Source organism: Numida meleagris, chromosome 1 (genome assembly GCF_002078875.1).
Source record: "Numida meleagris isolate 19003 breed g44 Domestic line chromosome 1, NumMel1.0, whole genome shotgun sequence".
Lineage (NCBI taxonomy): Eukaryota > Metazoa > Chordata > Aves > Galliformes > Numididae > Numida > Numida meleagris.
Window position 1 is genome coordinate 142,796,604 of NC_034409.1, and position 21,669 is coordinate 142,818,272.

The following is a 21,669-nucleotide window of genomic DNA, read 5'->3' on the forward strand; positions in this document are numbered from 1 at the left end:
CAGCTACCTACCTATGAAGCTGTTAGATATTTTAAGTTAAAGAAACAGGATTTTTTTTTTAAATGAAAGATAATTTTAAAAAAAAGTACAGGTATGGTTATTCATTCCATGTAAAGTCTCTTGCTCTCAGTTAGTAAATTCCAAACATGCAGAACAGCCAGACGCAATATAGCTTTAAGGAAAAATAAACAGTGTGCTGCCGCAGCTCTCAGCTTGTGAAGTTACTTCAACTTTTTGCATGCTCAGCAAAAACAAGCTGTGCTTTGGGCAGCTCTGTTAATGGATCCATTCAGTGAGGAGCCTTCAAAGTTGCATCCAACTAACAAAATAAAATTCGTGGCCATCTCAGGGAGGAACCCATAGTGCCAGGCAGCAGAGAACCTCTGAGAACGGATGCAGGGAACAGTGGCACCTTCCTCAGTTCCTGTAGCAAGGTCAAGTTTGCTTGAAGGCTCTTAAAACTGCTCAGAGGTATGTAAATGAACTCCTTGTTAGAAGCAGTTCTTTAAGTTTGATACTTTAAATTTTTCATAGTCTTAACACATCTCTAATGTCATGAGGAACAGTATCTGTGCTCCACTTTGGTATGTTGTTCCCCTTTTTGTCTCCAGCATACCCAAGAAATAACAAGATGCACTTCTGCCATCAACCTTCAGCCCAGAAAACAGAGACACGCTAACCAAAATAGGTCACCATGGATCTATGCCTCACTAACACAGATAAAATGACTACGTCTACGGTAACAAAAGGGAACCTTGAGGTTATTAATCACAGACCGCTTTAGCTCAGCATAAAAATAACACATAACTACATTTTCAAGAGAAAAAGCAGCACAGACTGTTTTCTATAAAAAGAAAAATAGTTGCTCGAGCAGAAATATTAACATCCAGAAGCCAGGAGAGAGACTGACAGATCTAATGATCCAGTAACTAGGTTACACGTGATTTTTCCGAAAAGCCAATTAGCAGAAAGCCCCAGCAGCACCCAGGCAGCGCTCCTTCCGCAGGTAACAACCCCTGTGCCAAGGCTGGGCAACCCCCAGCAGAACAAAAGGGAACAGGGAACCTGCTGCAGCGGAGCAGCGAGGAACTGACCTTTCGCAGGGGCACGCAAAGGATATGGTATGCAAGTTGAGTAGGAAGTTTAAAGATGTAGGAAGAATCCGAGCAGTTTTACAAAAGCCTATTTACCGGAAGGAAAAATCCCCAACAGTAAGATCATAAACTATGGAGTAGGGTGGTTTTTTTCTTTTAATGGAAGCAGTGGTATTTATGACATCTGAAAGAAGCCTGTATAAAAATATCAGCCCTTATAGGGAGCAACCTTGAATCAGATTTTGGATACATGAAAGACAGTTTAGGACAACTGCCAGAATTCCTACAAACACTGGCTCAAGTTTGCAGTTACCCAAAACTTCAACTCAGCACTGAAATACAATGGGAAGGAGAAGCAGGAACCTCACTCTACAAACTGCTGAACAAAAATTTAAATAGATAATATCAGTGGTCATCAGCAGTCAGAATATAACGTCCAGTCTACCACAGAGTAAAAGATACGTGTTCACTCTTCAAGGTTAAGCGACAGGAAAAAATATTGACTTGTGAATCCATGGAAAAATGAGATGGATTTCTCTCAGTGGAAAAACAAATGATAAAAAATCAACCATGACCACAGACATCAATAGCTCACTTTCTTTGGTAACCATTCCACAATCAGTGCATGTTTTCTTGAAGTTTTTCTTTCTTAATCGCACAGTACAGAACGAGGCGTATTTAGAACTTACATGATAATGCATAGCATTGGGCCATGGAAACCCCAGATAAGCCTCCAAAGATTTGCACTGCTTACTTACTGCTAAGAAAGCAGGAAGAGTAACAGAAAGGGAGAATTGTTCAAAACTTGCAGACCTACACTTGTTGAAGATGTAGAAGAACAGCTAACAAGTTCCATGGCTCTACACCAACAACTGCTTTGGCTGTCAGCTTACTGAAACTTTACAGAACATTGACAGTGTGCCTTTCCACCTCGTTTGTCTTATCAATGGAAAAGGTCGATACGGATATTATGGACAAACACTATAAAATGCTGTCACAGATGGCAGCCGCATTAAAAAAAAAAAAAAAAATGTGTGTAGAATCCAAGAAGGAAAAGAAAGTAAATATTATACGCGTAAACAGTACCACCAGGTTTGGAGAACACTGAACAATTCTTACTCTTGAAAACCTCATAAAAACAGCACCAATAGAACCCACCTTCATTGATCTAAATTATCCAGAGTTAGAATTCTGTGCCTTGTATTTCAAGCAAAAGACCTGTGTACTTGTTAATTTCTAGCAATTAAATACATTCCCCTAACCTCAGCCTTGCAATGGCAATGGTATCATTGGGTGTATTTTTGCTCACAAATCATCATTAAAACTAAGGCAGGCTAATGGCTCTTCCCAGGCCTGCTGGCAGCAGCACACATGATGGGCAGAAGGACAGAACCTCAATTTACCTTACGCTCTTCTTTGACCCTCAAAGAAATTCAACTTCATTGCCAAATCAGAAAAAAAGAAACATCCTACCAAACCAGAGAGTACAGACATACGAGAACTCTGAGGAGGGGAAAGAAAGGAGAAATAAAGGGGAGACAGAAGAAACAAGTGCAAAGTAATGGGTTCAAATATCTTGCGGCATATATTGCCATGCAACTTCAATACTTAAGCGGAGCTCCCTTCCCTTGATGCCCTAAGCACCCCGCTGCAGCCAGCAGGCAGCCTTTGGCCCCAGCCCAGCAGAGAACTGCTCCAGCAGAAGCACCCAGCTTTAGAACTCCCCTCCCGCAACCACACGACACACACACAAGGCAGGATCCTCCAGGCGAGCACCCTTGGTGCTGTGATTCCTCGTCTTGTCCCTGCAGCACGAGGAATTTGATTAAACTTCCCCAACAGGAGAGCACTAAACACACACTGTAAATTAAACAAAACTATGCTGATGATCTCGGTGCAATTACTTCCGATTGGTTTGAGTCTTTATTGTCCCCTGGAGCTCTGAGCTTCACAGATAAAAAGGATCCGGCCTTACTGGAGGAATACCAAAGAAGGAGTTACGAAACCTTCCTTAAACGCTTCCAAAGTGACCCAGCTAGCTTTTCTTCCTGACAAGGTTCCAATTAAATTTAGCCTGGAAGTCGAATGAAAAAACAGCCTTTTCCAGGACTTACCATAAACAAGCTAGCTAATGCTTAGAATAAATGCAGCCATTGGTTAACACGCACACACAAATTACAAATTGCTGCAGCGTATTTTATTTCACAAGAGTCAGGCAGTGCCAAAAGTCTTCAGGAAACTTTTCCCTGGCTGATATCATATAATCCAACTCTCCAGCATTTCAGCCTTTGCAAACTTGAGCCAAGCTGTTGCTTGATTGCAAAAGGAAACACACGCACACGAGCACAGTAGGGTTGCTTGCTGTGATTTGGATATTCTGTGGGAAACGAAAAGCAGATATTCTTAATCTGCTCCTGGGAATGCCTCTGCAAAAAAACCCTGGAGTTACTCACAAATATCCTCTAAGTCCTATTAAACATTATCAGGTTGGTTTTATAATTAATTTCCAGATATTAATTTCATTAGGCTCAACCTACTTGCAAGGGCCAGACCTATTATTCTGATTAATTTTGCCTTCCCTGTCTCCAAATCACATTTTCCTTGCCAAGCTGGAACTTTTCTCCGATCCCGTTGTCTAAAAGGCACCCCGCTCTGAGGTTAACCCAGCACAGCCGATAATGCAAGGCTCTGTAATTTCTAGAAGCAGTTTGCACCTTCCTGCAGATTATTGTGTAGATGCGGAGCTACCATTTTCCCTTCCCTTCAATCTTCTTGAAGGACAGGGATCATCTCATCCTGCAGCCAGAAACATCCTCAAAAATACAGATTTCTGCAGAGATTCCAAACTGAGAGAGAAGAGGTATACCTAAGCCTCCCTCTCGTTTCTTTACATAACAGTGGGAAGGAACACGTAGTTCTGTTATTTACAACCACTCATCCACACTCAAACAGGCTCACCATCCCTCCAGTTAGCTATTTCAGCTTTCATCAGGTTATGCTTTGTCCATGTATTAGCTGGTCTGCTCTCATCACGTTGCCTATTGTCTGGCTTGCGTAGCTTAAGTAATAACAAAATATGATTTTCAAACATTACTCTTGCTTTTAAATAAGGGAAGCCTGAAGGTAGATTTTGCAGTTCTATCCACTGTCCCATGAAATTTTACCAGCAGCCCTAACAGTCAAAGCAACCTCAGCAAATACATGATTAAGAAGAATACCACATTTGGTTTTCATTCTTTTCCATATATGCCTGAATTTTCTTGGATATATAGACTGAGTGGGGAGCTTGCTGTTGGTTTTTTTGTTTTTATAATCAGACAAAAATGAAAAGTCTGCAGCTTGGCTGCAGACAAAGAAAACACTTATGAACTGGCCCTTCTCACTGTATGCACAGACAGACTTATCCCACTCCATCAGGGCAATGATCTAATTTTTCAGTCATACGCTCGTCGTGTGCTGCTATTAGTCCCTGGCTCTCCTCCATCACGTACTCTCCCTTCATTCAGGAAGACAAGACTGGCTTCCCTGGGTCTGGTTCTCTCAAGCAGAGAGCTGCCATCAAGTGTCATTTGCTCGTCCATTGCTTCACATGATCCTTGAAGCGTTACTACAACCAGAGACTGCTTCAGTGATTTCTCTGGTGCCTTAGCAGGCAGTCACCGCACACACCATTACAGGAGGAATGCTCATGTTCAAGGTATTGCCTGATTGACATTTTTAGTTTGGGCTCCAAAACTCTCCTTGACGTGCACTTCAGAAGGTAGACAACAGGGCACGAATTCCACATGGACTCTCTGCCCCTACCCCACAGCTCTGTTGCTTTATGGGATAAAAGTGCTATTACACAACATGCTCACAAGTCAGCGAACACCAGAGCTAGCAAAGGTCAGTTTCTACCAGCCCGATGCTCTTCCCACAGCTGCCGCCGCACCACCGACCCTTCCTCACCCCTCTCCTGACACCACCCCCTCTTCTCATTTCACATTAGGGGATGAGAAGTTGCCACCTACATTCCTACTGGGAAATTCTTCCAAGTTCACTTCTGACTCGCTCATTTCAGGCGAACCAACCCCATGTCATTGGAACCGTTCCATTTGCAACTTATTTCATAATTCAAATATTATTAGTAAACGCGGAGCTGTGAGCAGGACTTCATTACAGTGCCTTCTAAAACCCTCTTGATATTCACATGGCAGAGCTGCTTGCCCTTCTCTCCACCGGAATACTATCACGCCATCTGCTCTCTTTTATTTACTTATTTATTTATTTGCTACTGAGACACTGCTAGGATATTCTCTGCTACCTTCAGGTTCAATATTTATTGGTCATATATTTTAGGAACCCTCTCCTTTCTGCTCATTTTCTATTTCTCTTCACGGGTTCTAGTGGTTTATTTTTAATGGTACTGACAATTACAGCTAACATTTCAAAGGACGCTGGGGGAAAAAAATGGCTCTGCATCAGAACATTAAACAATTTTATTTTACACGTTGCATCAATTAATTTAGCTAAACTGTAAAAAAAAAATAAAAAAGCTAATGAATACTGGTTACAACCGCACAGTCATAGAGTTAGTCTTCTGACATGCAGATAGCGATGTCTCTGTTCAAAAATGCAGCAAAAACATTCAGTGTTCAACATCTTCAAGGTTGATATTAATGTCTTACAAACACAGTGCTAAACAGATTTTCAGGATGAATTTCCATGAAGACAGGAGCTGAAGTCTCCAAACAGGCTGCCAATTGCCTCCACGGAGGTTATTCTTACAAGTTCATATGAAGAGCATTAACTTCTACAATGCACTCAAACTACTTGGGTACATGAAGTTACACATGCTCCCAAACCTCAGAAAGGTCCAAGAACCGAAACTCCCTCCACATTTTACCATTAATATTCGCTGTACTGTTAAGGGTCTAAACACCAACTGGAAAACAGGAAAACTCTTCTGAGTGGGAAAAAGAAAAGAAAAAAAAAACACAGTAATTTCTACAGACTCTTCCTCTTACAAGATCTTTACCTTCCCTTTTAGCCTCAATGTTTGAGAAAATAACCTCAAGCAGGACAAACTAAACAAACCATGCTTTTCTTTAATCTGAAAAAGACACCACTATTATAAACCACAGTAAGAGCTGGCCAGACCCTTCCCAGTTGTAATCACTGTTATTGCAATCATAAGACTGCAGAGAATTAACAAAATAAAGCAAAGCCAAAATCATTTCACCTTGGATGGCACGCCATAACCGGCAGCAAACTCCTGGATAATTCATGGCAGGCTGAAAGAGAAATGAGAGAGAGGAAGAACAGAAAGCAATCCATCTCCTCCACCCCAAACATACCTGCCTTGCCTTCCCACCATCACAGGAAGAGCACAGCGGCAGGGAGAGGCTCCAGATACCTGCTGCGTTCCAAGCGGTGGGAAGCCCAGCTCCAACAGGGCAGGGAGCGGTTACCCCACAGCCTCTCTTGTCCTCTTTAGAAGAGGTTTATTTTTACAATTCATTTTCACTTACATATTAATGTCAGGGAAAATAACTCCCGTATTACTCAGCTTTAATGCCTGCTAAGAATTCCTACCCCTCTTTGTCTGAGATTAAAACTCACCTCAGAAGGGAAAAAGGCCGCTACCAAAGACATACTCGCCATTTCATACAATTTAATAGCAACCCTCCCCTCCCCTGACCTTTCAGGCCAGAATCACCACCACATAAACCTGCCGAACAGGACGCCTCATTATTCCAACATGTGCAAGCAAAGCGATAGGGAGTTTCGCAGTAAAACTGATAAGGGGAGACATAAAAGACTAATGAGCAGCCTGCCTGCTCCACTGCTGGGCTAGCCAAGGTCTCCCAGAGCACCTCTGGTATCGTTCCGTCAGGAGACAGACACTGGGACACGACCAAAAATAACATTTTGAGATGTACGGGAGAAATGAACACAAGGTCTGCAGCTCAAGTGTTTAATCCAGGCATGGAAAGAAATTATTTGAGAGAGGATAATCAGCAGAAAAAAACACGTGATGTAGAGCAGAAAGAGCCAATTAAATGTACACAGGTTACTGAGCAGCATGACCCTCCTTGCGCTGTTTGATCACCAGCCCAGTGCCACGTCTGCTCCTGAAATAAGTTGACAAATCTCTTTGTGACCTGTGCCTGTGGTTCAGGTGACTGGAAATAAGGGTCCCTGGCTAAGGAGATGCAGTGCTGAAAGGTCCAGAGAGGAAGACATATAAGGAGCTTCTGAGGTCCCTGGGTTTGCTCAGCCCAGAGCAGAGGAGCTGAGGGGAGGCCTCATGGCGGCTGCAGCTCCTCACAGGGAGCGGAGGGGCAGCGCTGAGCTCTGCTCTCTTTGACATCGACAGGGCCCGAGGGAACGGCATGGAGCTGTCAGGGGAAGGGCAGCTGGGGGTTAGGGAAAGGTTCTGCACCAGAGGGCGGTGGGCATTGAACAGGCTGCTCAGGGCAGTGGGCACAGCCCCAAGCACCGGAGTTCAAGGAGCGTTTGGACAACACTCTGAGACATAGGGTTTGGATTTGGGGTGGTGCTGTGCGGAGCCAGGAGTTGGACTCCATGATCGTTATGGGCCACTTCTGACTAGAGATATTCTGTGATTCTATGAGTGACCGCTGTCAGCGAGCAGCAGTCAGCCACCAGGGCCCGCAGTATGTTGGGAGCAGAGGTGCAGAAAGCCCAGCAAGTGGCCAGCAGGAGCAGCAGCCTCTGGGAGGAGCACCTGAGACTTGGTGGTATTTGCACTCCTGATAGGTTCTCCAGCTTACCAGTAAGTCATCTTTTGACCTAAAAAAAAAGAAAGAAAAAAAAAACCTGCTCTTTCCCAGCAGCATTCTGCACCAGACAACCCAGCTACCCCAGCAGCCTGTCCCAGAGGCACTGATCCTATTTCCCGCGTGGTCTGCACTAGAAGGGAGTTGTTGCTTCAAGCAGGGATGGCTTGCTGTAATGTCTCAGCTCAGAAAGCCACAGCTTCCCCTCAGACAGAGCCACCCACATGGCACATCTCCAGCTGCAGGATTTCTGTAATAGCTTGTGCAGGATGGAATGATACTCTGGGATGTCCTGTCACCCTGCGAGCTCCACACCTTTACTTTGGCCCCAAAACAAAGCATATTTGGAAGGTACCTAGGACTTTAATCATTGCTAACATCACTACTCATTTTAGAAATCTTGTACCACAGGATAGCAGCCTCTGGCTTTGATGCTAAGGCAGAGGAAAAAAATATATACATATATTTAATGGCAAGCAGCAGATAGAAAACCCAGGCAGCAAACTCACTACTTACACTAAGGTACCAGCCAGCCCTGCACCAGTTCCTCACACCCAGCAACAAACGTGCGTTGCACAGCCATCTTCTGCCATGAAGCTCAGTATCCAAACTCCGTGACTTGAGATTGATGCTCTTTGTTCCACCCTGCGTAGCAGTACCAAAACAGATGCCTAACTTCCAAGGGCTTGTTAGAAAAATCACGATTCCCTCTGAGACCAACAGAAAGCAGCCCGCTGGCACCTCCACGAACTTCACCAACAAGGCTTCATTTTATTAGAATAGCAACTAACAGAGCCACCATTCTTTTTCTCTAAGCCCTTTTTAAAATACCCAAACAGTAAAAATAATTTCCACAACTTATATATCCAGATTTAAAAAGTCATTTCATACTCCATGTCTCAAATCCCCCCCAGAAGGCACCTCATATTTTCCTCTCTCCTAATATTTAATCAACTTCATTTCACTACAGGCAAGCCTAAAGAGCTCATAATGCTGCAATTGATTACAAACAAGATAGTGCCCACATCTGACGAAGGCTGACCTAATTGTCTGTCTCGTCTACATTTCTGCAGGGCAAATTTACTGACATTTTGCGCAAATTCAAAGCTGGCTGAGCCCAGTGACCTTTTATACCTCTGTAATTAGTCTTCCGCGCTTTTACAACCAGAAAAGCAGTTGCCCCTTTTCTCCCCCTAAGTCAGCAGTCCAGCTGTAAACTACAAACTTCACAGCCTACTCAGCACCTACAGTCAGTCAAGCATTCGCAAAAACAACAAAACCCACCATAGAAAATACACAAACTGCAACCTTTCAAGGTCATGGAATCAAGGGTCTGAAAAGGCCCTTTTCAGACAAGCACACCAGTTTCCAAAAGAAGAAACAGAACAAGTGAGGCAAGTTGGTGGACAGAGTCAATATTTTTATCATGCCTTCCTAAAAAAACCAAACAACAACAACAAAAAACCCCACAAAACCGATGTACTCAGTTTGCTCCAAAAGTAATGCCTCCTATTTATCTCCAAGGAGACTACAGCAGATACAGAGAATACAATAACACTATTTGATAGAGCGAATTATCCACTACAAGACACTTATTTTTCAACACAGTCACCACCATTAGCTAAGCATGCCACGCTCGCAAAAATCTGCACCAGCGGTGGTGACCCACTGTCACTGCCACCACTGCTGAAACACAGCACCAGAAACATTCACCAAGTGTCAATGAATGTCAGCGGGTGCCATTTTTTCCCCGCATGGAGGAATTCAGTGACGTCCCTTTGCTTCATATGCACTTGGAGGCACTCAAGGCCAGGTTGGATGGCCCCTGGGCAGCCTGTTCTGGAGGGTGGCAGCCCTGCCCACAGTAGAGTGTTGGAAGTGAGTGGGCTTTCAGGTCCCTTCCAACCTAAGCCATTCTATGCTTCCACAAACAGGAAGAGAACAGGTACTTAAAGGGAATTCTCCAGCCCACCACCAGCCCTCAAGTTTCTCCACCCACTGGCCAAATTTTCACTGCAAGTACTGAGCACAAGATGGTCCAGCGGCCAATCTTCCCCAGTTTCCTGCTCCAGCAGATTCCTGCCTGGGAGTCACTGCATTTCACAGATTCACAGAATTGTAGGGGTTGGAAAGGACCTCTGTAACACGCTGAGTCCAACCCCTGCTAAAACAGTTCCCCATAGCAGGTCACAGAGGAGAGTGTCCAGGTGGGTCTTGAATATCAACAGAGAAGGAGACTCCACAAGTCCCCTGGGAGGCTTGCTCCAGAGGGCAAACTCGTAGAAATCTCAGCCCAAGAGGAAGCCAATGCCTTAATGCAAAGATACTTTAAGGCAAAGGGTGCAGCTCCATCACAGAACATACATAACCTAAAAAGCTGCCAGCACTGGCAGAATCTGATGCCAGCAGCATCAAGAATTTTTGTGGTTTCTTTTTTTAATGAAATGCTGGTTCTCATCATATATGAATTTCTTAAGCAAAAGCTTGCATTTTTTCTTAATCTCAATTCAGCAGGGAAAATTTACTGAACGGTTCTGTACATTTACAATTCTCTGTCTGAATTTTAACGCAGAAATACATCTCCTAGAGCAAGTCTTTTTCTTTTCTCATTTAAACCATCACATTTAAATGGCAACCCCCTTTTGGTCATTCATCATCCATAATTTTCTTTCACAAAATTTGGTTACAAGTAACCAGTTTTAGGACACTGATTACACAATGACTGATGAACTGTGTCAATTCTGGAAATAAAAGGACTTCCAATCTGAAATGCAGTCATTGCACAGAAGTCAGGCTCTGGTGCTACACTTTCAGTCTCCCACCAACTCCTGACATTCTGAAGTTGCATGTCACTGTGTGTGTTAAACATTCTGCCCTCATTAATAAACTCTCCTCCTTTATTTGCCTTGTTCAAGAAAACAGCACAGAAGAAGAACGCATTTTCAGTGGCCATTCATAAGGCTGTGCAAAAAACAAGCAGAGAAGCGCAGTTTCCTGACCCCTTCCCACAAGGATGGCGGTGGCTCTGCTGCCAACAACTCCTTCCACAATTAAATCTGAGCTTCAGTCTGCGAGAAAAGAAGAACTCAGTGTTTGAGCGGACACAGCGGTGTTTAAACTTTCACAAATAGCAGTCAGAGCTCGACACGTTATGTATAAGCCCTGACCCTTGCTATTTCCAAAGGAAAGCAAGCCTGACGGTGGGGCTGCACCATCCCTGTGGGAGCGCTGAGCAGAAAGACCGCGGGGATCCCAGCCCACAGCCACATCCCTACAGGTGAAACGCAGTGCCTGGAACACACACTCACACACCCATAATGTGGATTCACTGCTTTCCTTCTGGCTTCTGAGTGGCTCCAGCCCACTCACGAGCTGGACACCACATCCACCAGTACAGAGAGGAGGGAACAACAAAATCATTATTAAAAAAAAAAAAAGAGAGAGACAGAGAGAGATCTTAATTCAGAAGAATGTTTGGGACTTTGCTTACGTTTGGGGCTTTGCTAAACCGGGCTGCTGGAGAGCGCTATTGTGGTTGGCCCAGCTCCAGGATCAACTGCTTGCTGTGCGCACGGACTGGAAGCAGCACCCGGAGCGAGAGGCAAAGTATCCGGGGACAGCAACAGACAGGGCCGAGCCGCTCTGCTCCTCTGCAGTAATCGTTTCCCGCTCTGCAGGGACAGACACACTGCGCTGCAGGAAAGCCCACGAGGAGGGCTAGGACCGAGGACAGATAGGCAGTGCGTTTCATTTATTTCATGCCAGCAACCGAGCAAATCCGGCAACTTAGGGGGAAAAAAAAAAAAAAAAAGAAAGAAAGCTCCACAGAGTTTGCGTGTGCTTAAAAAAAAAAAAAAAGTGGAAGCACAAAAGATAAGGCCTACTACAGGCAAGCTGCCGCTCTGGAAATAAACTTCTGCATGCTCACAACTCTCCTGCCGGCTCCTCAGCCCGCACACGAGGCCACGGAGGAGGCGTCGCGGGGCCCCGGCCGCGGGCTGCGACCCGCGGAGGACAGCGGCCCCCAGGCGGCCCCCTACCGGCCCCACCGCTCGGGGAACGGGGGGAGCGGCTCCGGCCCGGAGAGTACCCGCGCTGCCCCTCGCCCCGAGGGGACTCCGCCGGCGGAGCCGCCTCTCCGCCCCTCTCGGCCAGGAAGCCGGCCGCCGGGGGCGGAGGAGCGGCCAGAGGGAAACAAGCGCAGGCTGCCCCGGGGCTCCGGCTCCCGGCTCAGGGGCCAACAAAAGGCACCGCGCCGCCCGCCCGCCCCCGCTGCCCCGAGGCCGGGCGCAGTCCGGACAGCGGGCGGGCGGCTGCCTCTCGGCGCGGTGCCGCCCCGCGGCTTACGGCGCTAATGGGATTACGCCGAGCCGAGCGGTGCCCGCCGCTGTCACCGCCCGGGGAGGGTCGCTCCCCGCCGCCCGCCCCGCAGCCCCCGCCGCGCTGCCCGCCCGGCCCCATTGTTCGCCGTGCCGCCCTTACCGTGCGCGGGGCTGGGGCTGCCGGATCTCCTCGCTGCGGCTGCTGCAGGGGCAGTGGCGCTCGGTCGCCGGAGGTCCGAGCCATTAAAAGCTCCGCGGGGAGGAGGAGGAGAAGGCGGCGGCAAGGGAAGGAGGACGGCGGGGGGCTGGAGGGAGCAGGGTCGCCATGTCCGGCTTCCAGCGCGGGGAGCCCACCCGGCCGGGCGCCGAGAAGGGAGGCGGCGGAGAATCCTGCTGCCGCCCGCGGACCGGGGGAGCGGGAACTGGACGCCGGGCAGCGCGGCCGCACCTCCCCTAACCCTGCCCCCTCCCGGAGGGGGAGCCGCGGGCGGGAGGAGGCGGCCGACAGCCCCCTCCAGCGTTCACAGGCGGCGGATCGCCGCGGCCGCCCGTCTCGGCGCTACCCGCGGCGGAGGGAGCGGAGCGCCGCCGCCCGGATACCTGGCGGCCGTCGGAGGCGGGAGCAGCGCCCACCGCCACGCGGGGCACCCCGCGCTGAGGGGCAGCTTCGAGAGGCGGGCGGCTCCTGGCGGGGCCCGCCCTCCCGCCTCATGGAAGCAGGGGATGCCGCTGTCCCTTTCTGTGGCTTGGAAGACCGTGCTGTTACGGGGCCCGCAGGGACACGGTACCCAGTAGGAGGGGTTGGCCCCGGGAGCCGGCTCGCTTCGTTCATCGTTAGATGACGGCACATCCCCGGACAGAATTCAACAAGTGGCAGCAGGCTGGATGTCAAGGGCTGCTTCTCAAAAAGTCTCCAGTACGTGGGTTTTGAGGAGAACGCCACGCAAGGGTGGTCTGGGGACCATGCCTCTCACAGAGATGCTGTGCGTTCATCTCCTCAGAGAAGTTCTAGAGCTATGGCAAAAAGGCTCCCAAATACACTTAGGAGAAGCTCTTGAAACACCGCTATCCATTTGTTTAACTTAATCCTAAGGAAGTGTATCTTTTTTTTGGCCTTTTCCTGTCTTTTACCCAGCATTTTTTCCTGAAGAAGTCTGGTGGGATAGAGCACAGCAATGAGCAACACGGGGGAAACACTTCACGCCTTACAGGTTCCCTCACTGACTTATGAAGGAGCAGTGAACTGAGCATGAGTTATTAAAGTAACACTTCTGAGAACCCAGCACCTGTACACCGTTTGAGGAACCCAATATGAGAACACTGCAAACATTTTCTCCTCTAAGCTGTGCCTTTGCTTAATCCTCCAAAGACAAATTCCTCTGCTGTCAACAGCAGTGCCTCTGTGCACAAACACCTCACTGCAGACACCTCAGTGTATCTGTAGGAATATACCAACCAACCTTCTGAGAGCCATTTCTTTGGTCAGCTCCCAAACCTTAACCAAAGTGCATAGGGAGCTGACTGAAAGGCTGGAAATTGTCCTTAGCTGTCAACACTTGATAAGAGAGTAACTATTGTTATTCTCCCCGGACCTTTTCCATACAAAATGGTGGTCTGTCTGTAGAAAACCAAGAGGAATGACTACACTTTCAGCCTAAGAACATGAACGGGGATTAAGAACACAGACATAATTTTTTCCAAACACTTATTTTGTCAGCAGGTTTAATCACTAATTAAGGCGCAGTTAGGATAAGAGCAGTACTGCAAGGGCCAACCACAGCATTTAGAATTTCCTGGTGCTTTTTACATAGGCTTCCCAATCACTAATGTCTCATTCACACTTAACACAGAGTTGTTGTAATCTATATCGAATGAATGAGGTCATCTTCAGTGCCTTCCAAGTCTGAGTGACCTCGAAACTTTTCTCAGTACTAAACAGAAGTAATAAGTTGCCTTGCAGCTACTGATCATTCATTACTGCGCTCCAAAAAACAGCAGTGACCATTATTGAATGGTAATCTTACTGAGGCATTAAAGGTGCTAACATATTGGCCACTTCTCCAGGAGACGCAGACAAGCTTGTGTCTGGTTTATTTAGTTGACTCTCGATTCTTGAGTCTTCTGGAAGAATGGAGCACAACTAGTGATCAACATCTAAATATCTAAAAATGTCAAGAATTTACTCTCTCTCGCTGTTTATCCAGTGAGTCATAAAGGCATCTCTCACCCATCCGTTCCCATTAATGCTCTCTACAATTCTAAGCAGCACTTCTTCCCTAAAAAGCATTTTTCTTTTGGAAATGACACATGGCAGCAGCTTGTATACTTCCGAAAAGCATTAATTGCTGCTGTTAGATTCCTGTAGTACATGGGGTCACATTTTTTTCCACATTGAATGAGACATGGAATTTGTTGGGACATCAAATAAACAGGATCATTTGAGAGAGACAGTATATGATCTTTTTGAAAAGTAGCTGAATTTAGAAAAATGATTCTAGTTAGGTTGTGTTTTTGAAAGAAAAAGATAAGCTCTGTCTGTGTCCACTGACACTGAAGAGCTGGAACTGGATTTCAGATTAACCAAAACCAAATGGGCACCATTGTTCACATCTGCTTTACCCAATGAAGACATTGGTTAAAAGGCTTTTGTCATCTTGAGAGACTGCCTCTGTGCCTCCTGCCTGTTTCCCTGTTAAGGAAGAAATGGCAGCAGGCATGCTGGAATGCAGATACTACTCTTGGGAAAGCTTTCACATCTTACAGTTATTTTTTCATTGAAATCTTCTATTTGCTGCAAAGTTCTGGAAGGCATCTGTGTACATAGTCAATTATGGCAGAGTACTTTTTTTTCCTGCCATATGATAACTAGTTTGCCTTTCTGTGTACTTTGTCAGACTAAATTATTGGACTCAAAACCCAAGTATGTGGATTAAGTTCTTTGGTATGATTTACACTAATGTCAGAGTATGGTCCTTCTGGCCTTAATCGATATCTGTTTTGTAAACAACTTCAAGAATGTGTTGAGTTCAAATATTTATCTCTGTTTTATTAAGGAGAGCAGCTGAGATGCTGCCCTAATAGAAATGTATTTATTTCAGCTATATCTTTTGTCTATGTAATTCTTTTTTTCATAAACATTCCACAGATGTTTTCCCTGGAGCCTGAAATTTTGTTTCAAAGACCCTTTCAGCAAATACTTTTGCTCTAGATTTATCAGTATGTTCTAGTGTAATGTGGTTTGTGGCTCAATCTCGCAAACCTAAGGCACTGATCATTCTGTTTTAGGCCTTCTCTCATATATCTTAATGTTAGCAGGTATCTGTGCCAGTGAGTTAACTTGTGATAGCTCACATGTCTTTGCTTATTTAGCTGCAAGAGCATGGAAGAATTCTCCATGTAGGTCTTTCGTTATCATTGCACCATTATCTTTATTATGTTTCCCCCCACCTCATAATTTTTTGTTTACGATATATTTGTTTTACAGTCTTCAGTCAAGATGATCATACCACTTGATTTTCTGGTAGGGTTTGTAATGTTGGACTGACACGTCCTCTAGCTTCTACATCAGAATTTAACACCTAACTACAGCTAGAAGCAGTGATAATAAACAGCTATATAGTCTCCCCAGTAGAACATGCCTTAACTTTTGGGGAAAAACAAAGGGGAAAAAACACACATACACACACAAAAACCATTGACAAAGAGTAAAGGAATCCATTACCATTCTCAAACTTTAGGAATTTAATTAGGTGAAATACTCAACCATTAAATAGAAGTGACTGAAGTACTAACAGCCCACTAATTACCAGATTTTGTTTACTTCCCACTCTTGTATGACTGTGAATTAAAAGACAGCTTTTTAAGGCTATTTGAGAATTTATACAAGAGAGCCTTTGCATATCAAGCTAGTAGAACAAGCCCCTCTCCCTAACTTCGTTATTATTGTACCACATCACCTCTGTTAGACGTCATCATATTTACCTTGCATTGTCCAGTGCATTTGTGTTTCAGGATGAACGCGTTTGTTACATTAGCCGCTTCTATGTGCTAAGGTGATCATCAGTGAGTCAATAGATGAATCATCCCTGAAGCTTCAGAGCTAAAAAGTTCACTGGAAATTAATGAACAACTTGTACTCCTCAAAACAACATGAGGTTGCATCACTTCTGCTTACTTCATGCTTGCTTTTTCACTTCTGCGCATACAAGGAGAAAAGAAAGGCTTACTTTTTCGATAACACTGAGAATTCTGAAGCATTCGTTAACAGACAAAGATGTCAAAGTACTGCAGTGTAAATAAAAACATTATCAAGAAAATAATTTATTATATTTGCCTGTAGATTGATATTTTTCAAGTCACATGAATCAGAACATTTGAGAAAACAGAAGCCAAGAAAATGCAAATTGAAAAAAACAGCTGAACATCCTTTTGCTATTCATACTCAGGTTTTCTCTCCTAAAATCCATTTTCACCTTTTCTCCCAAAAGAATGGAAAGAGAACACTGTGTGTCAGGACAAAATATGTATCCCTCTCCTGCAACAATTCCCTTCAGAAGCAGTATACCTCTTCTGTCATGGTGAGGAGAGAGAGATAAAGGAAAGAGAAAATATTTGCAGATAGGAAATGATTTCATGTGTTAAATAGAAAAAACTACTGAAGAAGAGCTGGCCTCTTCATCCAGTGCTTTGAGCCCACACCGCAAGGTGCCGTGTTAGGCGGGAGCGATCCCGCTTGTGGACGTGGCTTGTAAAAACCAACCAACCCCATCCATCTTTCAGTTCTTTTATTGAGAAGAAAACCAAATCCATTTGAAAACAGAACGTGTCCTTATAATTCAGAGTTTGAGGTAGAGAGGTAGAACTTCCTGTATCATGGCTCATTTCCTTCCAGTGCTTTTGTCAATTTGGTCAGAGCAAACTTCATGAAAGGTTTGTATGTGGGAAGGTGATGGTTTCCAGAAGGACTTGTACAACTAAATTCATTAAATGATTTCAAGACCTTTTAGCGCTGTAATGAAGGAGAACCATCTCAGTATCTGGGCTGACACAAGCAAACATAGTTCTAAAACAGAGAAAACAATGCTATTTCTACAGCCCCTCAGAATTTATGCCATGAGTAATCACAGCTGAAGAGTACTCTCATATATATAAAAACTGGAAGAACACAGAACAATAAACGTGGCTCATAGCATTATCAGACTTAAAGGCTCCCATGACAGTAATAACCCTCTCGCTCTCCACTTCCCCCTCCATCCCTCTGCCAGTATTTTTACTGTGTCTTTCTGCAGGTGAATACATCTGGAACACTGCGGTACGTCTGAGTAAATCCTCCTGGGATAATCCCCACTGACAAGGGGTAGTGTGGGAGCCTTATCTCATGCATCATCACGTCCAGGATTTCTCATGGCTCCTTTCTAACTTTGTATTGGACAACAGGCATTTCATTTTTACATCAGCTACTTACAACAGGTGACTTAATTACCATCTTATCCATCATCCTGTTCTTCTGCTTTCACTTTTAGAACACCTAAATTTGGCTGGAGGGAGCAACTGCAAAACCTGTCAGGGCAAACATCCGCTCGCTGTCTGATTTTGCTATCTCAGAATGCAGGCTCTGGAATTAGCCAATTCCTCCAAATGTCAGAGCAGACGCCGAGTCTGCTGAGGGCGGTAATTTATTTGCTTCTCATCTGAGATGTGCACCAGAGTGAAGAGAAACAAGACCATTAGTTTCTATTTGGGTTTAATTTCGTTAACGAAATTCCTTCTTCAAAAGCAATCCTTGAAACTTTCTGTTCAGAAAATGAAATGTGTTCAATAATTTATAGAAACAATATTTTACTGCAGAAAGCTTAGCAAGATCTGCATAATTTACACTTAATAAAATCAAGTAATCAAATGATTACTTGGACCTGGAACACATTTATTTTCCTGCTTTTTTCTCTTATCCACTGCAGTTATTTTTTTCGTAAGTAGAATTCCAACAGACCTCAGAATCACGGAATTGCAGGGACTTGAAGGGGCCTCTGGACATCATCGAGTCCAACCCTCCCTGCTAAAGCACCCTAGAGTAAGGTGTAAACAATGTAACTGGTCAAAAAAAGCAGAATTAAGACTAAAAGATATGAAGCATCAATTCCATCAACAAGAAAAAAATTCAATGGCAGTCTACTTTCTGCTGTAGTGTATGTTTGATTTGAGAAGAAAAAGTTTCCTTAGTGGTCGAGTGGGTTAAGTCTCTCCTTTTTCTCCCCTCAGCTCCCAGCAGTTTGCAGACAATGATATGCAGAATTGTTTTCCATGTTCTTCCCTATACAAAGGTCCCCACTGTCCTGAGGCTCTGATGCTGGCAGATGGACAGGGATGCTCTCTGTACAATCTCTTAGTTTTCTGAGATGCAGGGTACAGGTGAGTGGTATGTGTTTTTCTCACACCCAGCTGTTTCACTCAATCTAAATATTTGTAATTCATGACCATTGCTTCCAATAATTGATGATTTTCCTGCTACATTTCAGCGAAAAAAATCCCTTATGTCTATTGTCATATTTTTGCTGTTTCCTCGGTGAGTGGTCTGTATATCCTATATATCTACATTCCTGCCACTATTATAGTGCTCCATATCCTTTCAGTTTGTTGTAAAGTTTTCCACTTTGTAATTATTTTAAATATGAGATTCACTGTTTGCTGGGACAATGAAGAACAGAAGCCTATCATTTTTGCTTTATTGGTGATCTTTAGGACACATTTGATCTCTCTCAAAAAAAAAAATCTAAATTTTCTGTGGTGATTGTTTGCTATTTTCAGTAGAATTAAGGAGATAATTTAAAAAAAAATCATATTTTTTAGGTACTAGATTTCAAAATGAGTTTAATACAAAACTGGATTGAATTCACTGCTGAAATAGGGCAGGCTTAACCAGAATAGTTCCCAGGAAAAGTCTTAATGTGCCAGGAGTTTTAATAATAGCCTGTACTAAATTTAACTGGTTCTTTATACTAAAGATGCCTATCATCTCATGCCTTTACATTCCAAAGCACATTCTTTCCTTTGATATTTCTAATTGCTTCACCGCTGTCTGGTTAGCTCGTTCCCTCAGCAGACTCCCTGTGGTTGCTGACAGCTCTGGCACTGCACATCTGCACTGTGCCATATCTCCCTCTGGCACTGGAGAGGAAACCCTAATCCCTGCTTCCTGCTGTAATGTCTCCTCCTGAAGAGGCAGGCCTGTAACAGAGGAGCTGCGGTTCTCATAAAGCTGCACTAACATTAAAGCTGTTTAATCTTCTACCAGGGGAAGGCAGAGAGCCTCGCTGCATGCCTTGCTTTCTGCTGCACTTTGATCCCTGTGCAGTTTACTTACTAAAATTCACCATTTCACATTTGCCACTTTAGAATCGGGGTTTTTTCAAACCCCACAAATAAGCTCCTTGAAAACAGTGCAGGGGGAAAAAGGTCAGAACGTTTCATTACGCTTTTATTCGACTAAGTATTTCTCCTTTGTCTTTTGTTTAGAAGCCATGTAATGCTCAGCACTGCCAAGATGAGAAAGCATTTTTTCCTTTCCAGGCCCCACAGCAAGCATCCACATGAACATCAGCACTGAAATATGCTTTATATAAAGTGATTCCTACCCTAGCTGATCCTATATGACCTGTTTGAAGAAGTATTCCTATATCAAAAAGTTCTGAAACACAGGGAGGAGCTTTGGAGCTGTACAGAGATTCTGTGCAAACAAAACTTTGGGGGGGGGCAAAGCGAGGACGGGAATGCAGTAATGAGGGATGAGTGCAAATGGCCGTGGGAGCCTGAGGGAGAAAACATGGGGCATGGGATCAGTGTAGAGCAAGCCTCCCCCTGGCGTGCTTACCCTGCTCCTGACAGCCCATGATTTATGGACAAGCTGAGGAAAGAGTTTCCCCAGGATGCCTTGCTTAATGAGCACCAACAAGCCTACCTTGACTGAGCCGCCCCGGTTCTCCAGTTTAATTTCTAGACACACCCATCAGAAATTACTTTCATGCATTAACTGCAACACTTGAAAACACACGTCTTGTTTTTAAGTATCCTCACACTTCATTTGGGTAACCAGTCGTGGAGAAATGATGGATTGTTCCCTATTCATCCACTCCCATACGATCATGACTGTGTAGGTGCGCACACCGTTTCCCTCACAGCTGTCGCCTTGTCAACCTGAAGAGCCCTTACTTCTTCAGTATAACTTCAGATGGGTGACACTGTGAGTGGATTAAACTTCTCAAACTTTCTTTCTCAACCTTGGTCTCCCTTTCCAAGCACTGGCATCAGGACCACATCCAAACCCAAGGCCAAGTTGCACAGTTGATCATACAGCACAGCCCGCAGTGGGAGAGGAAGAGGAGTTCTTATGAGAAAAACTAGCCTAAAGCCTTTCAATGTTGCAGTTTTTCCAACCAAAGCAATCATTCTCTTCCACCATAATTACAGTATTAGCAGAGAAATAATGAGTTCAGGGGAAAATTAATCTTGATTCTTTTTCAGATGATCCATTAAACACTTGGTTGTGTTTTGAAGTCAGAGAAGATATTTAGGTGCCTAAGTCTCTCAGTTTGCACAGAAAGTTCAGGCGATTTGTTGTTAGGAAGTTGATTTTTTAGGAAGTTGTTTGAATTTTTAGTACTTGTCCCATAAAGGCAAACATCAGCAACTGTGTTGGGGAAGAATAAAAGACCTACAAAACACAGCTGGAAACAGAGGATCTTTTCCACTGGATTAGCAGGGGCTTGGGCCTAGCAGGCCGAACACTGCAGATGACATGGCTTTTGTCTTGCCTCACCTTTCAGCCATCTGCTGCTCTTACGTCAGGACCTATAAGACATTATTAAATGTTTATCTTAGAAAAAAGAAGTTACAGTGGGCAACCACTCAGAGCTCTGTTTTACATTCATCACATGACTGATGAAAGGAGCGTAGGTCCTGCTGGTTTGGGCTAGGCTATTTCAGGTGCTGATTTGGGTGTTGGTTGTTTTTTTTTTTTTTTTTCAGAGCAATAAATACCGGTTACCCTTTCTACCTCTCCACTTGAAATGTACCCTCTTATTTTACACTCCGCTGCCCCCAGCAATGTCTGCAAGCTTTTGTTCATTATGAGGACAGGAATCCACGCTTCAGATGTTAATATGGAGCCCCAGGAGCACATCCATGAGCTACAGTTCCTTTCTTTCTCTCATTTTCTTTCTCTATGTGTGTAAATACTACCTGAGACAAACCACCTGTCCTGTGCACAAACAGTCAGTAAACAGGAATTACAGTTAACTCATTTCTGTAGAACAGTCCTGGTAAGAGACACCTTCCCCAGCCATAGACTGAGGAGCAGCAAACTCCCCTAGCACAGCGCTCGGCACTTGGATACTCAGTTGCATCGTCTCCATCTGCTGGCCAGAAGAAACTTCAGCTGGAGCACAGAACACACTTCTTCAAGCTAACTGTTTATAT

General features: G+C 44.7%; 1 protein-coding gene across 2 annotated transcripts in view; it reads right to left on the reverse strand.

The window, feature by feature from the left end:
- FARP1 (FERM, ARH/RhoGEF and pleckstrin domain protein 1) overlaps positions 1-12,649 on the reverse strand; it is a 205,392-nt gene extending 192,743 nt beyond the window's left edge. Inside the window, exons 1-2 of one of the 2 annotated variants that reach the window (XM_021416328.1) lie at positions 12,359-12,649; positions 11,367-11,547 (exon numbers count right to left, since the gene is read on the reverse strand). The gene's annotated coding sequence lies outside the window, so the exon portion shown is untranslated. The remainder of the gene's footprint in view (positions 1-11,366; positions 11,548-12,358) is intronic. The other variant, XM_021416320.1, reaches the window with a different exon arrangement.